The sequence below is a fragment of the Dermochelys coriacea genome, chromosome 14 (genome assembly GCF_009764565.3).
Source record: "Dermochelys coriacea isolate rDerCor1 chromosome 14, rDerCor1.pri.v4, whole genome shotgun sequence".
Classification (NCBI taxonomy): domain Eukaryota; kingdom Metazoa; phylum Chordata; order Testudines; family Dermochelyidae; genus Dermochelys; species Dermochelys coriacea.
In genome coordinates, this window is record NC_050081.1 from 37,916,940 (window position 1) to 37,933,206 (window position 16,267).

A 16,267-nucleotide genomic window follows, 5' to 3' on the forward strand; every position below is an offset into this window, starting at 1 on the left:
CCCCAGCAACACCTGGGCAGGGCTGTCTCTGGAGCAAAGGCTGGTACCTCTGGAGCACTGAGGAAGAGTCGGATTCTGTCTCCCAGAGAGCAGCAGAGTAACTGTGGCCAAGGTTGGATCTTACATATCCCAGTCTCAGTCTGACGTCATCACTGCAGTGACACCCCCCTGCTCTGAGTGTGCGTGAAGTGACAGCCCCTGCCAATGACAAGGAAGAGAACCAGGGCCAGACCGTCCCATTAGAGTGCTGAGCTGAAATACACCCATTTCTCTGCACTCAGGAGAGCGGGATTAGGAGTTAAGACCCTGGCCTGGTGCTTGAAAACCATGAAGTGACCTCCTAGCGTGGTCATGGAAAGCAGTTTGCAGAAGTAGGTTGTTAACTGGAGACTGAGCTGGAGGTGTCGCCAAAAAGAACCCTGGTCATCCTAGATGCAGAACTGGTGGTTTCAGATGTTTGCTAACTGGTATGGCCTTGCACAAAGTAGGGGTGGCTGAAGATATTTCTACATATAGATGAATGGATTGAAACAGTGAACAGTTGCAAAACTAAAACACAACAAAGGAGATGCTGTTTTGTGCCCATGGAGTCTGTTCCCATTCGCAGCACAACGCACTTTGCACATGCACAAGACCTATTAAGTAGAGCGGGTGGAAAATTTCCCCATGGAGCGGGTTTTTCATGGGAAAATGCTGGTCGGACAAAATCAAAATGTTCTGCGGGAACAGGCCAATTCCGATGCAATTTTGTTTAGAAAAAATCAAAGCGAGTGGCTTTGAGAAGGTGAAACTCTTCATGTTGATTTTTAGTTTACGTTACATGATGCATCACAATAGAAAATTTAAACGTTGAAATCGAAACCATCGACTGAAAGCCAAATTTTAGACATTCCTTCAGCGGGAGAGTCCGAATTCGGCCGTTTCGTTCCCGTTTGGAAGGAATGTCAACTTCAAACCCCTGACACTTCCTGCGAACGGAAATTCCAGCCCCTGCCCAGCTCCTGCAGACAGACCAACAACAGCGGAGGGACGAGGCCTTTGGCAATGTCAAGCTTGGTCTCAGGTGACTCGACTCCCATTGGAGGGAGAGCAGCACTGGCCGGCTCACGCTTCACCGCTGGCGGCAGAGGCAGGGCGAAAACGTAGCAGGAGCTCTACCTGCCCCCCCGGCAACTAGCCCTAGCTCGCCCCATGGCTGCTGTGCCGGAGTCTCTTGGTTCTGAACCAGCCCTGCTCCCAGCACCCAGTGTAGGGGGTTTAGGAGCACAAGCAAAGCATATACAGGGTGCACAAAGCCCATCCGTTCCAGCTGCAAGAGCAGAGCGTGTGTGTGTGAGAACCAGGCCCCGGGTGTTTCTTGTACAATCACAGGCAGGGCAGGAGCTATTTGGCAGTTATTTGTGTTGCTGGGGGAAGGGGTGTTTAGGTTGGGGGGTTGTTACACATTATCCCTGCAAAGCAGCTGTTGCTGTTCCCTGTCTATGCAATTAAAAGCCTCTCAATGGAGACCCTGTTTGTTCCGGAAAATGTAGCTGCTGCTGCTAATGGATGCCCCTGATCATGTGTCCGTTGCTCACACCCGTTATCCAGAAAGTCGACATTTCCCAGAGCAGGAAAAGCTTTTGAGACACCATGAGGCCATCTACACAGCAAAAAAACCCCTCAGCAGCTCACCAGGGTCAAGCTGCGGGCAGGGCCGGATTAACCTTGTGTGGGCCTGGTGCCAAACATATTTGTGGGCCACCATGGGCGTAATGGAGCATGGTGTGGGGGGGCCAGCCTCCGGAGCGAGGATCCGGCCGGGGTATGGCATGGCAGGGCGACCCCGCTCTCCCAGCCCAATGCGAGGGCACTATTTACAAACCGGCAGCTGCCAGACGCACAGTGGGCTGCCCAGCCCTGTGCTGCCAGCAGGTCCCTTTCTCTCGCGGGGCGAGCCATGCCGCGCCACACAGTCCCCCCCACCCAACACTGGAACCCCCCCCATCAGTTCCCTATGGCCAGAGTCCCTCAGACCCACTATGCCCAGGCCCCCCCCAAAGAGTCTGCCACAAATGCACAGCGCCCTGCACACCACCACCCCCGTCCGGTGCCCCCCTGCGCACAGCCCCACCACAACTGCCCAGCACCCCCCACATTCTAGTGCCCCAACACACAGATCTTCCCCAGCCCCTCACAGCCCAGCGCCACCCCAGGTCCCCCAGAGACCCACTCCCCCATGCCCTGCCTCCAGGCCGCACTCACCGGCCCTGCTGGGAGGCGACTGTGCCCACCGGGCTGAGCCGGCAGCACGGCCAGGGCTGGCCCCGGGGCCGGGAATCGCTCTGGCCCCCCGGAAGTGGCGCGACCAGCCAGGCCAGGGCCTGCCCCTGCCAGCCTCCCTCGGGACCCACTTTCCTGGAGGAGCCCAGCCAAGCCCCCCACATTGCCCCACACACACCTGGCTGAGACTGGCCAGGCTTCTGCACCAGTCCCAGGTGGTTCAGTTCCAGGGAGACAGGTGAGGTGGGACCGCACAGGTGGTGGGAAGCAGAGACAGCCCCAGAGCCGGAGGTGCCCTGGGGTCTGGCCAGGGGGCAGAGAGAATCATAGAATCATAGAATATCAGGGTTGGAAGAGACCTCAGGAGGTCATCTAGTCCAACCCCCTGCTAAAGCAGGACCATCCCCAACTAAATCATCCCAGCCAGGGCTTTGTCAAGCCTGACCTTAAAAACCACTAAGGAAGGAGATTCCACCACCTCCCTAGGGAACCCATTCCAGTGCTTCACCACCCTCCCAGTGAAATAGTGTTTCCTAATATCCAATCTAGACCTCACCCACTGCAACTTGAGACCATTGCTTCTTGTTCTGTCATCTGCTACCACTGAGAACAGCCGATCTCCATCCTCTTTGGAACCCCCGTTCAGGTGGTTGAAGGCTACTATCAAATCCCCCCTCACTCTTCTCTTCTGCAGGCTAAAAAAGCCCAATTCCCTCAGCCTCTCCTCATAAGTCATGTGCCCCAGCCCCCTAATAATTTTCGTTGTCCTCTGCTGGACTCTCTCCAATTTGTCCACATCCTTTCTGTTGTGGGGGGATCAAAACTGGACACAATACTCCAGGTGTGGCCTCACCAGTGCTGAATAGAGGGGAATAATCACTTCCCTCAATCTGCTGGCAATGCCCCTACTAATACAGCCTGATAGGCCATTGGCCTTCTTGGCAACAAGGACACACAGCTGACTCATAGCCAGCTTTTTGTCCACTGTAACCCCTAGGTCCTTTTCTGCAGAACTGCTGCTGAGCCAGTTGGTCCCCAGCCTGTAGTGGTGCATGGGATTCTTCCTTCCTAAGTGCAGGACTCTGCACTTGTCCTTGTTGAACCTCATCAGATTCCTTTTGGCCCAATCCTCCAATTTGTCTAGGTCCCTCTGAACCCTATCCCGACCCTCCAGTGTATCTACCTCTCCTCCCAGTTTAGTGTCATCTGCAAACTTGCTGAGGGTGCAATCCATGCCATCCTCCAGATCCTTAATGAAGATGTTGAACAAAAACTGACCCCAGGACTTAGGTTCCCTGTAAGCTGCACAGCCACACAGCAGCCTATTTAGCGCCGCGCAGGTGCGGCCGGAGTGGCCCAGACCCAGGAGTGACCCAGCCCAGCCCAGACCCAGGTGCAGTTGGAGCACCCCTCCCCTGGCCCAAACCCAGCCCTGGCCCGGATCTGCTGGGGCCAGGGAAGGGGCGCCTATCCTGCAGCCCCAGCCCCGGAGCTGCCGTGGTGGGGAGAGGTGCCTCTCCCTCACAGCCCAGGTGTTGCTGCGGGGAGAGAGAGCTGGGGGAGTCCTCTCTCCTTGCCATAGACCTGTAGCCCCCTCCCGCACACCACAGCCCAGGGACATCCCCTGCGGCTCAGAGCCTGTTCTTTGCCTCCCACCCCACAGCCCTGGCTGAGGATGGTGTGGGGAGAGGCCTGCCCCCCTGGGGGACTGTCACCAGCTGGGGCAGGTTAGAGCAACTGCCCCTTCCCCGGCTCCTCTAGGCTACCCCAGAGCTGGGGCCAAGAGCCAGGGGCCCAGCACAGCACCCGCCCCCTGCCGTGACCAGCTGTGAATCCGGCCCTGGGAGGGTGGTTTGTGGGGTGCAGAGGGTGGGTGCTGCATGGGAGAGGGGCCAAGGTGAGTGTGAGGCAGGTGAGTCGATGCGGCGGGTGCAGGAAAGGCGCTCAGTGAGTGCAGAGAGGAGGGGAAGCAGGGAGATGGGAAGGAACCTGCAGACACAGGGAGGGTCAAAGGGGGGTTGCTTTAGGCAGGGGACAGACCAGGACTTGTCTGAGCACAGCGGGGAGCAGGGAGGGCTCAGGGGCAGGAGGGGAGTGGTCAGAGGAGTTAGGGATGAGGGGGTGGGTGGATGGAGCTAGAAGGGGAGAGTGGATGGGGGAGCTTGAGGTCTATGATGAAGGAGGGACAATAACCCCACCTAATGGCTAGTGCACTGCACTGCTCTGGGGCTTGAGAGACCTGGGTTCTATTCCTGCCACTGACCTGCCGGGTGACCTTGGGCACCTCACTTCCCTTCTTTGTGCCTCAGTTTTCCCTCCCATCCTTTTTCTATCTAGACTATTAGCTCTTCAAGGCCAGGCCTGTCTCTCATGATGTGTCTGTGCAGCTCCCAGCACACTGCGGCCAGTGGGTGCTCCTGGAACACTGGTAATAACAAATAAAGGGAGATCTCAAGGGGTGTGATCGTGGGGAGGGCAAAGTAATGTGGGATTTTGCCATCTTCTGCTTTGAGAAGTTGGCTAGATCCTGGGCAGAGAAGGGGGCGAGGGCTGGAGGAGAGAGTCTGAAGGGGAGACGAGGTGAGGTGTGTTGCAGACCCTGGACTCAATGCGGGAGAAGCAGGGCTGTGCAGTGAGACGATAGGCAGAGCTGTACCAGGAGCAAACTCCCTTGCAGGGCAGGAAGTGGTGTCTGAGCATGTACTTTCCAAACATGAGGCCCAGCTGCAGAGCGGGTATGTGGTTTGGGGCGGTTTATGCATTTCAGAGCAGCAGATTAAGTTGTGGTGAGGTGAGAAGTCTCACCTGCATTGTGTGACCACATTTCAGCACCAAAGTGCTGTATTTTTCACACCAGTCTAGTGTCTCTATTGTGTTTGTTGTTGAAAATGGTTCCTATCAGACATAACCCTGAGACCTGGGTACCAGGAGAGTTCTTCACACTACAGGGCGGAATCCCACAGCCGTGTCTGCTTCCTGCCTGGATAATGTTGTGTGAGCTTTGTCCTTGGGCTGCCTTGCACACTGAGTTCCATGTGTGGGCCTTGACAGGCTGAGAGGGATGACAAGGTAGGAGCCAGGGCCAGGGCTCATAGAGACACCAGCTACCATCCAATGCACCTAGCGAATCCCAGCAGCAGACCACAGAACTGCTGTGTCTCATCCTCCATAAGAAATGCATGATCGGGACGCCAGAAGACGGGGGGCACCAGGGGGCATGGCCCCATCACTTTTAAAAGTGGGAGAGCTATGCTTTTTTCCTGCCTTAAGGGCAAGCAACGGGGGAGGAAGGCGGGAATAGGACTGAGCGGCAGGTGGGACCTTTGGAGAAGGGGCGGAACAGGGGCGGGGCCTCATGGGGAGGGGTGGAGCATTGGCTGGGCCTTGTGGGGAGTGGCGGGCAGGGGAGGGTCCATGCTCTGGGTACTAGTGTCCCCCCCCCCGGTTCTAAGGAGCTTCCAGCACTCCTGTTCATGATCCCACCTCTCCAACACGAAGAGAACAAGCAAGGGCAGAGTGTGAGAAGGGTTTAGAATGGGAGTCAATCCATCCCTCAGAGGCAGGGCTCGCTGTATGGCTAATTAAACATTTTTCATCAAAGCTATTTTGATAGTAAATTGGGTTTTTGATTAAACAAAACTTTTCATGGAAAGAGTTGGCTCTCCACAGAAAGTTTTGGCTTTTCATCAAAAACCTTTATGAGTTCATTTATTTTTGGAGGGGGGTGGGGTTGTCTTTTGATGAAAAGTCAAAATTGTCCATAGAGAGTTTTGACCGAAACAATTGTTTTTGTTTTCATCAAAATGTTCAGTGGAAGACAGAAATGCATTGTCCAGCTAGTTCTAGTCCAGGGGTAGGATTAAAGCTGTTAGAGGAGGCTAAGGGCCAAGGTCTCATAGGGTGTCTGACTTCTCCCTTGTAGATTTAGGGCCTGATCCAAAGCCCATTGAAATCAACCTGGAGTTCTCTTCACTTTACTGATACAGTCACATTAAATGGGCCATTAATGATGTTTTCGGAACTTTATGGCTCCCACCCACCAGGACAATTGGCTGTAAATGGCTTCTTTCCCTGAAAGCCTTTCTGTATACGTGTGGGCTAGCCCATGAGTAATGGGGAATGGGGTCTCACATAGAGATGTGACCATGTCACATGATACTGGAATCCATCTTAAACCTTGTATCTTTCCATTGAGAGAAAGGGGTGGGGGGCCAAGCACAGACAAAAGGCTTCCGCCTTGTGCAAAAGCAATAAAAGGGAGTGGAGCAGGAAAAAGGGGGTGGCCAGTCGTGAGAAAACCCCTGCTTACCACCTGGAACTGGAACTTATCTGCTGGAACTAACAAGGACTGTACCAAGGACTGGGCCCAGACTAGGAAGGAGCCTAATCTGTGAAAGAAGCTTATTGGAATGTCTCTGAGGGTGAGATATTACCTGTCATCAGTTTCTCAATGTATTAGGCTTAGACTTGAGTGTTTTGTTTTATTTTGCTTTGTGACTTACTTTGTTCTGTCTGTTATTACTTGAAACCACTTGAATCCTACTTTTATACTTAATAAAATCACTTTTGTTTATTAATAAACCCAGTGGAAGTAATTGATACCTGTGGGGGCAAAAGGCTGTGCATATTTCTCTTTTTGTGTTAAAGAGGGAGGACATTTATGAGTTTTCCCTGTATAAGCTTTATACAGAGTAAAATGGATTTATCTGGGGTTTACCTTGGACACATCAAGCCATCTTTCTGTGTCTCAGTTCCTCAATCTACACACCTGCCACCTGACTTCTCCCTTATAGATTTAGGGCCTGATCGAAAGCCTATTGAAATCAACCTGGAGTTCTCTTCGCTTTACTGGGCTTTTATAAGGACCTTAAATTGCAAACATTTAGGGGCAGGGACTGTCTCTTATTGTGGTCCTGTGCATCTCCCAGCATAATGGGGCACTGATCTCAGCTGGGGCAGGGATGTCTCTCCCGGTGTGTCTGCGCAGTGCCTGGCACAACGGGGTCCTGATCTCAGCTGGGTCAGGGACTGTCTCTCCCTGTGTGTCTGTGCAGCACCCGGCACAATGGGTGCCTGATCTTTTTTGGGGCAACAAGCTGCTACCATAAAATACAACATAATTATAATAATAATATAATAATAGCCCCAAATGAAGCATGTTCTCTTGGAATAAAGAGGAGTTGTACAGTGACTAATACACAACGTGCCATTTAAGCCTTGCAGTGATTTCAGGGTACTCTCCAAACTTAAACAGGTGCAGAAAGCAAGAACCAAAACTGATACATATTCAAAACTGAACTCAAAATAACCAGAAACTCACCGGGAGATACAGGTGTTGGTCATATCAGGAAGCCATACAGATGTTTTATCTCCACGGGAACCTATAGTCTAATCAGAAAGCTGATGACTGAGAAAAGATCTGACAAAATAACCCCCTGGGGTAGAAATCACTCAGTGTAATTTCTGTAAAATATTTTACAAAGTCACTGACAACTGCACCGGGATCTCCTCTGTTTCAAGGAATCACTTAGGAATAAATATTGTCTCCCATCCTGGGGGCTGTCCACCTCGCACACACAGGGCTGGAGAGTGCCCTTGTCTAACGCAGCCCTGCAGGGATGTCGGGCAGAGAGAAGTGCCCCTCCATCCCCTCCAGCCCATGCTTCAGCAGCTGTGTAACAGCTGGGTGGAGAGGGACTAGGAGAGATGGGAGCACCGCACATGCGGGAGTGGCATTAATACCACGCTTTCTCCACTGGAATCAAACCTAACTAGTCTGTATTATTTCTATGGCTGTAGCGCAGAACAGCACCAAGCACAAACCAGGGCCCCATTGCGCAAGGTGCTGTACAAACTCCATTTACATTCCAAGCAGAGGACAAAAGGCTACATTTCAGCCCCTACTTTCTGCCCCAGCACCTCTGCCCCTGCTGCTGTGTGTGGGGACAACCATGTCTCTGTAAACAGGCAGTGAATGATGTTACATTAAACAGTAGCTGGCAAATTCTAGCCCTTTCAAGGAGTTTGCTAAGCAGCGTAATTTACGAGTAGCTGGAGGGGGATGTAGCAGAACATAGCTAAGTAGAGGGTTTACCTTAAAGTATTTGAGAAAGGTTCTGACCTCACATTGGATTTACACTGATGTAGCTCTACTGGCTGCTGTGGGGCTGCTCTGGATTTACAGTGGGGTCTGAGAGCCAAATCCAGCCTTGACTCCATTGACATGGGTGGAGTCACTCCGGATTTACCCCAGGGCCACTGAGAGCCAAATCCACCCTGACTCCACTGACATGAGTGGAGTCACTCTGGATTTATCCAGGGGTCCTCAGATCCAAATCCAGCTCTGGTTCCATTGATGGTAGTGAGGTCAGTCTGGATTTATCCCAGCGTGACTGAGATCAGAATCCACCCCTAACACTTTAACAGGCCCACTTGGTTTGTTGCCTTTCCAGCTGCTTCCCCTGCTCTCCCATCATGGAACAATGTGCAACGATTTTAGCCTCCAGCAGGTGTGCAAAATGAGTGGGAGACACAGTCCTGTAACACTTGCACCTCTCGGTTGATCAGGTCCCATCCCGAAGTCCCGATTCCCTGCTTTAGATTTATGGTGATTGGAGGTTTTTAAGAGCAGGTTGGACAAACCTGCCAGGGATGGTCTAGATAAGACTTAGTCCTGCCACGGGTGCAGGGGACTGGCCTAGATGACGTCTCGAGGTCCCGTCCAGTTCTACGATTCTCTGAGTCCACTGCTGGGTGACCCAGTGGGGAATGCAGCCTCTAGCGGGTAAAACAGGCGACAGCACGGCTTTGCAGTCACTTCCTGACTGGTCTCACCCAGGCAGCGTGGGGGAGTGTGAGAGCAGAAGGCCAGGGGAACCTGCAGGTCTGTGCACCCAGACACAGCCTACCGGACGCTGGTCTGTCACCAGGGCATTGGGATGCCGTGGGGACGGGCAAAGGATAAACACGGAGACAGGAAACTATGGACCCAAAAGCCAGCCTGGGTCCATAGAAGACCTCCACGCAGTGTGCAGCGGCCATCAAAAAAGCAAACAGGATGTTAGGAATCATTAAAAAAGGAATAGAGAATAAGACGGTTTCATGCCAATGTTCACTCCCTCTGGGGCATCTGGCATTGGCCACTGTCCAGAGAATTATTATTATGGTACATTCTGCATGTAAGTACCAGGAGGCTGAAAGGGGTGTGCGTGTGTGTGTGTGTGTGTGCGTGTGTGTGTGTGCGCACGCGCGCTTCCAACCCCCATCCTTGCTGACTCCGGCTTGCACAGAGACAGTTCCACATGGCCCGGAGTGGGAACGAGGCTGTGCTAGAGATGGGCAAAAATTGTCAACGTGAAACTTTTCACCAGCCAAAAACTGCAGATTCCGATCGACGGTGACATTTTATGAATGGGGAGTGAATATCCGGGGGGGGGGGGGGAATTCAAGCTGAAACACTTCCGTTTTCAACTCACGAGAGCTTTTCCTTTAGAAATTTTCCTTGTGTTTTATTTCATTAAAAAAAAAAAGTTTAAAAAACCTCCCAAGCCCAGAACTGAAATGAAACATTTCCTTCAACCCCAAACTATTCCCCCTCCTCATTTCTTTGGAACAGCCAGTCAACCGAACAATCACTGTCTCAACCCACTCTTGCTGTGCAGCCCAGCTCCTGCACGGACCAGGGGAGAATCCAGGCTGGGGTAACCCTCCACGTGCAGATCAACAGGATCCCAGGGTGTCTCTTCAGAGCAGTCCAAAAAGTACCGACAGTCCCTCTGTGTTACACCCTGGCAGCGAATTTCCATTCTGGGTAAAGCTCCCCAGCAAAGTCTGCAGACCATGTCCTGGTGCTACGACCCAGGGTGCTACAGGAGTGATCCAAACACAGCTGCAATAATCCTGCGCCTTTTGCTAGCGCCTCCCACTGGAGGATCTGAAAGCACATCATGAGCCTCACACCCATGAGGAAGGGGAGAATGAATGAGTCCAGCCAGACCCCACTTCACTGCAAAGAGGCCGTGCTGGCAGGAAGAGCTAGGCAGGTGCACAAGGAATCCAAACCTCTAAGGGCTCTGTCACGGGAGTAGCAGCCAGCCAGGGTGGGGCTCACCTGTTGTGTCTGGAGTTTGATCTCCTGGGTCTGGGCCATCATTACTGTCTGTTCCTGCTGCGATGGCAGGTGGCTCTGCAGCAGGATGATCTCTGCTGTCTCCCCCCACGTCAGGTGTGATTCTTTCTCATCCTTCAATCCCCCTGACAGCCTATTCCCACCTGGTCCTAACCACTAGATCCTGCCCCCATCCCAGAGCTGGGATAGAACCCAGGAGTCCTGGCTCCCAGACCCACCCCCTTCTAAGCACTAGACCCCATTCCCCTCCTAGAACTGGGGAGCTCCCAGCTCCCCTGCTCTAACCACTAGACCCCACTCTACTCCCAGAGCCAGGGAGAGAGCCCATGAGTCCTGGCTCCCAGCCCCCCCTGCTCTAACCAATAGACCCCACTCCCTCCGGAGCTGCGGTGGAACCCAGGAGTCCTGGCTCCCAGCTCCATCCCCTCTAACCACTAGACCCCACTCCTCCTGGAGGTGGGGATGGAACCCAGGAGTCCTGGCTCCCCGTCTTTTCTGTTCTAAACACCAAAATATTTAACTCTCTCTAGCAACGATGTGGCTTTTCCGGGGACACCCTGGGGCTGAAACCCGGCACCATCCCATCCCTGTTTCTCACTCCACGCCAGATCTATCGCAATGAATCCGCCCTGCCCCTTACCTGCGCTCCCTTCTCTCCAGCCCACTCAAGCCCCCTGTGAGGGGCAGGAGCTCCAGCTGAAGACCCAGCTCCCTTCCCTTCTTCAGGATCATTTCCCAGTGCACTCAGATCCAGTGTGAATCCACCCAGCAAGATCCACAGAGCCACCCAGCGATGGGAGAACATCCCCTGCCCATCTCTGTGCTCTGGAGACACGGGAGTGAATCTACTCCTCAGGGTAACGGCCTGCTGGGGAGAGTCTCACCTTCTGATCTCTAAAAGAACAGGAGGACTTGTGGCACCTTAGAGACTAACAAATTTATTTGAGCATAAGCTTTCGTGAGCTACAGCTCACTCTGTGTTTGTTGCCGTGGAAAAAGCCTCCCAAAATGGTCCTCCCAGGACAGCCCAGAAGGCGGGGCTGGGGTTCGTTTTTGCACCAGCAGTGCCAGCTGGTGGCCAGTTACAGCACTAAAAATTCAATGAGACTTGGCACGACTCCCTCTAAACACGTGTTGCCAAAGTGCCAGGAAGGCGGCCAACCCCTCCGGTGCCTGTGCCAGGTAAAACCCACCTGCAACCGCGTGACCCCCCCCCCACACACACACACACACCCGGGCATGTCTCACTGCACCGTTAATCTGGGTGATCGGCCTGGGTTAGCCTAGCCCCGGGGCCAGCATCCCCACAGCTAAGCCCTACCTGTGTTACCGTTTCCTCACTGGTGCCACGCTCCTTTGTGCGTGTCTTGAGCGGAGGTGAAAGTGAGCCGGGTACTGGCTGGTACGGAGCAAATAAGTGGAGCATTCGGTACCGGCTTACTTTCACCTCTTTTGGCTGCATAACAAACAGTTTAAACTCAAAGCTAATAAAACCTTGGAAAGGGAAAACTCACTGTCACATTTGTTTCTTGCCTCTCTCCCTCTCCTCCTCCAGCCAGGCTGCGGAAGGCAGGCAGGCTCCCCGCTTTCCCCCGCCTGGCACTCAGGACCGGCTGCAGCGGCTCCCCTATAGCTTGCAGGGGGACTGGCTGAGGGAGAAGCCTGCCCAGGGTGCCTGCCGCCTGCATAAGAACAGCTTAAACTCAGATGTTCCCTCCGCGGTTCAGACCGCGGGATTAGGAGCCATTTCTGGCATCCTTATTAATTTCACTCCCAGGTGGAGGAGGGCAAGACCAAGGCAGGGGCACTTCTTTTCTGCCCCCTGGATGAGGGGATCTCCAATAATATTAAACAAAAAATACAATAGGCATTTGGCTGCACATCTTAAATCCTGAGCTAATAAAAGCCAGTGGAAGGGGAAAACTCAATATTGAAATTTCAAAAGCCACTGGAAGGGGAAAACTCAATTTTGAAACTGACAAAAATTTCACTGACCGTTGTTGGGGGGGTGGGAGGTGAGATCAATTACTTGGCCCTTAATCACAACGGGGCCCTGATCTCAACTAGGGCAGGGACTGTCACTGTGTGTCTGGGCAGCACCCAGGACACAGGGGCCCTGATCTCAGGGGGGTTACTAGGGCTATGTTAATAAAACTTTCCATTGACTTAGATGCCTTTTGAAGTGAATCGCCCCCTCACTGCCCAGACACAGTGGCGCTACCCCACCCTGTGATATAACCGCATGGCCAAACTCTGCCGTCCCTGGCCTGTCTCTGGGATCTCAGCCCCGGCTCTGCCCTGCTGCCAGGACATGGAGCCTGTAGGTGGGAGGAGGGGGTTGAAATTGCTACCTTGGTACCCAACTGGGGATGGGCCGCCCCGCTTGGGCTGCAGTTTCAATGCCGTGTAGCCCTCCTCGTCCTCCATCGTGCCCAAGTGAATGGAGGCGGCGAAGGTGCAGGCAGGGGGTGGGGGGTCTGGGCTGTGAGATCGCACAGGAAGCTGAGCCGCTGGGCTGCAGACTTGTGGTTGGTGGGGCCACGGTCAGAGGCTCCGGCCTGAATTTCCTCTCTCTGCTCTGGCAGATGTTGGCTCTGTCACGCGAAAGCTCCCAGGCAGCCCCAGACGCCCCCCATCCTCCACTCCCTGAGGGGGATCAGCTGGCCTGACACCAGGGTGAGGGGCGCAGTGTCAAAAATCTGAGCTGTAGGGTCAGAGCCTCAGTAGGTGCCGCTCAGAATCAGTCCAACTGATCGACCCCAGCCCAGGATCGGGCCCAGCATGTGTGAGAGCGAGTCGATTTCTACAGGGCTCAACCCCAGCCCAGGATCGGGCCCAGCGAGTGCCTGAAAACCCGTAATAGCCAGAGGAAAACAGCTCCGAGGGCCGGGGTGAGACCGAGCCCCTCTCTGGGCCTGCAGTTCCCAGCTGCGCCCCTAGGTGGCAGCCAGCCATTGGGAAGGGGAGAGCACGGGGTGTGCGGCTCTGGTGTGACAATTTGCAGGGGATCCCAGCGCCAAACACCCCCCTGCCGGTCGGGGGGGCCATGATACCTCCCTGCGTCACCAAGCAGGGGGGTGAAATGACCAGGGCCAGAATAGCCCGTAGACAGGCTGTGCCCCTCACCCTGGCATCAGGGCGGCTGCAGGCTGCATTCGGGTGGAACGGGGGCGGCCATCACTAGCTGTGACCAGCCCCTGCATGTCAGAGCCGACCTCTGCAGCAGCTGCGAGCCCCTGAGGCCGGACGCTCTGACCAGAGCCACCCAGCGCCTGACATGCTGGGTTGCAAGCCGCACTTTGAAAAACACTGATCTCTGGCACAGAGAAGGGATCTTCTGACTTGGAAATCAGAAGGGGAGCAGCCAAGCCTGCTGTGTCCCTCCTGTCAGGGGCCCAGGGCAGGAACCTGGCCCGGGCTGTGGCTAGAGGCCAATGTACCAGCTGGGGCCATCGGGAGGTGCTGGGGCCCCTGCAGCCATGTGGTGAAGGGGCCGGTGTGAACCCTGCAGTGAAACCTGCAGCCTGGTGCAAGGATGCATGGATCTTGTCCATGCGTCAGGGTTCACATGTGTGTGTGTGTGTGTGTGTGCATATAAACACTGTGTGTACATTATTATCATTTTTATAATAATATTATAAAATATAGAGAGCTATCAATATAATGATATCTATAGTAAACCAGATCCCAGAAGGGAAACTTCTTTTGTACACCTAATGTGAATGGCTCTTCCCAACCCAGTAGGAAACTGAGGCAGCAGCTGCATCCTGCCACCAGGGCTGTGAGTGCCTCTCCCCGCAAGGCCTAATGAACCGAGGACAGTGTGTGTCTCTCTCCTTTTTCTGCCACCCTCTTCATCTTTCCCTCTGCCTGCCAGGGAGTGACGTCCTCGAAGGGAAAGGAGCTCCGATCACTAGGGGAAGGGCTTTTCCCTGGACTCTGCCTATAAAGGGCAGGGCTCCGCACTGATGTCTCTGCCCTGGGAAAGAACAGGTCTGTCATGAGCCTGCTGGACTGTGTGTGAGAGAGAGAGAGAGAGAGAGAGAGAGATCAAAGAGCCGGGCTGTTCTCTTCCTGGCCAGGCACGACCCCCAGGAACAATTCCTGACTGGACAAAGTGTGAACAGTTCCACACGCACCCCCTAACCATCAGGCTAAGCATCAGGAATACAAAGATTATTTGTCTGACATCAGCAGTTAGAGACCTGGTGCCTCCCTGGCTGGGAGTGACACCCAGCAGGAAATGGTGAGACCCAGATTCTGGGCTGCACAGGGTGGAGGTGGCAAAGGCGGCTCTATTCTGGGCTTGCCCTGGGGCTGCCATGGCCCCAGCTGATGCTTGAATTTGATGCAACTTCCCACAGCCCCTTACACAGCCCAGAATAGCCAGAGCTCCAAGTGCTCCACCCACTCTCCATCCTCCCCGTACACAGTCGCAGCGGTGAGGGGATAATTTACCCACCCTCTGCTCCAGGGAATTCCCAGTGGGGCAATCCAGATGTTTTCCAGCCTCTTTTATGTGACAGGAGCTGCATTGCCAACCCAAGTGTTCAATAACCATGAGTGGCGATCCCCAAAGCCATGAGACTGACTTTAAAATAACAACTGTGAGGATGTTTAATGTGTTTTCTAGGGTCACAGCTTTTAGGGGGTCACACTGACAAGTTTTTTCTCAGCAACCAAGAGGGCTAGAATCTTATGAAAGACGAGAGTCTCTTGGAATCACCTGACTCCAGGAGCTGGGGTGTTGAGAAAAGCATCAAATAGCATGAGACTCTCAATAACATTGTGGAGTTGGTAAGAATGCAGGAGAGCTTTCGGTCTGGAATGCAGCTGAGAATCTGAACCAGAAGCTGCTAAATATTAGAGTCGGTTGAAAATCAGAATTTCCATCAGATGGGAAATTCTGCTATTTTGATATTTTTCTATCCTGAATCAGGTCAAGAAGTTGTTACATGCAAACTTGTCACTGAGTTTGGGGTGTCATTTCTTGGGGTAAATTCCCAGCTTGGACCACCTGCCCAGCGCCCTGTGTAGGTAGTAGAGAGCCCAGAGATGGAGGTGTGTAATGTATATATGCTTTTATTTTTTTAACTAAGGTTTTTCTGATGAGCTATAAAGGTCCTTCTGATCACTGGATTGGCCTCCGGAGGGAACCGGGCCAGCCCTGGAAATGGGCCAATGACACCAGATTCAACAACTGATGTGTCCCTTTTGCTTCTATTAACTTGGTAAATGTTGCAGTTTTCATTTAAAACAGGAGACTGGCCTTGTGGTTACAGCCCGGGGCTCTGATTTGGGAAGTCAGGGTGCAGTGCCTGGCTCTCCCATAGATTTGCGCTGTGACCTGGGGTGAATTGCTTGGGGCTGGATTTTCATTGCTACTTGAAGCTGCTATAACAGTTGTGGAGGGTTTTTTAAAATTATTTATTTGTTGCTGTTGCAGGTTTCCAATCATGGGAGAAGGACCATGTGTTTTTCTGAACCACAACAATATTGCCAGTTCAGGCCGCTCCAGGGAAGGACGCTGAATTTGCAGCAAACCGGCGGAGAAACCAGAAGCCAGAGCAAACTGTTTGTAACCTGGATGAAGCGGGCATTGTTCCTTTAACGGGGCTGTCCCAAACCTCTAGCACCCATTGGCCCATTTGGGAGGATTTAACATGGGGCCACATAATGTGGTGTCTCGTTTGGCTCCTTTCCAGCAAACCCACCTTACCCACCCTGAATTGGGAGTGGGAACCTGGTCTGTTGGATACTTCAGGTCTACCCCATTAGGGGTCAGGCAGGAATTTTCTCTCCTATGTGACCATTTATTGAGGCCCAGGGAGTTACTTCAGCTTTCTCGCAGCCCCTTCAAGCCCTAGTAAGGGGCTG

At 53.4% G+C, this 16,267-nt stretch overlaps 1 pseudogene; it reads left to right on the forward strand.

The window, feature by feature from the left end:
• The first annotated feature begins 14,738 nt into the window (after nucleotides 1–14,738).
• LOC122456722 lies at nucleotides 14,739–15,972 on the forward strand (annotated as a pseudogene).
• Nucleotides 15,973–16,267: the final 295 nt, after the last annotated feature.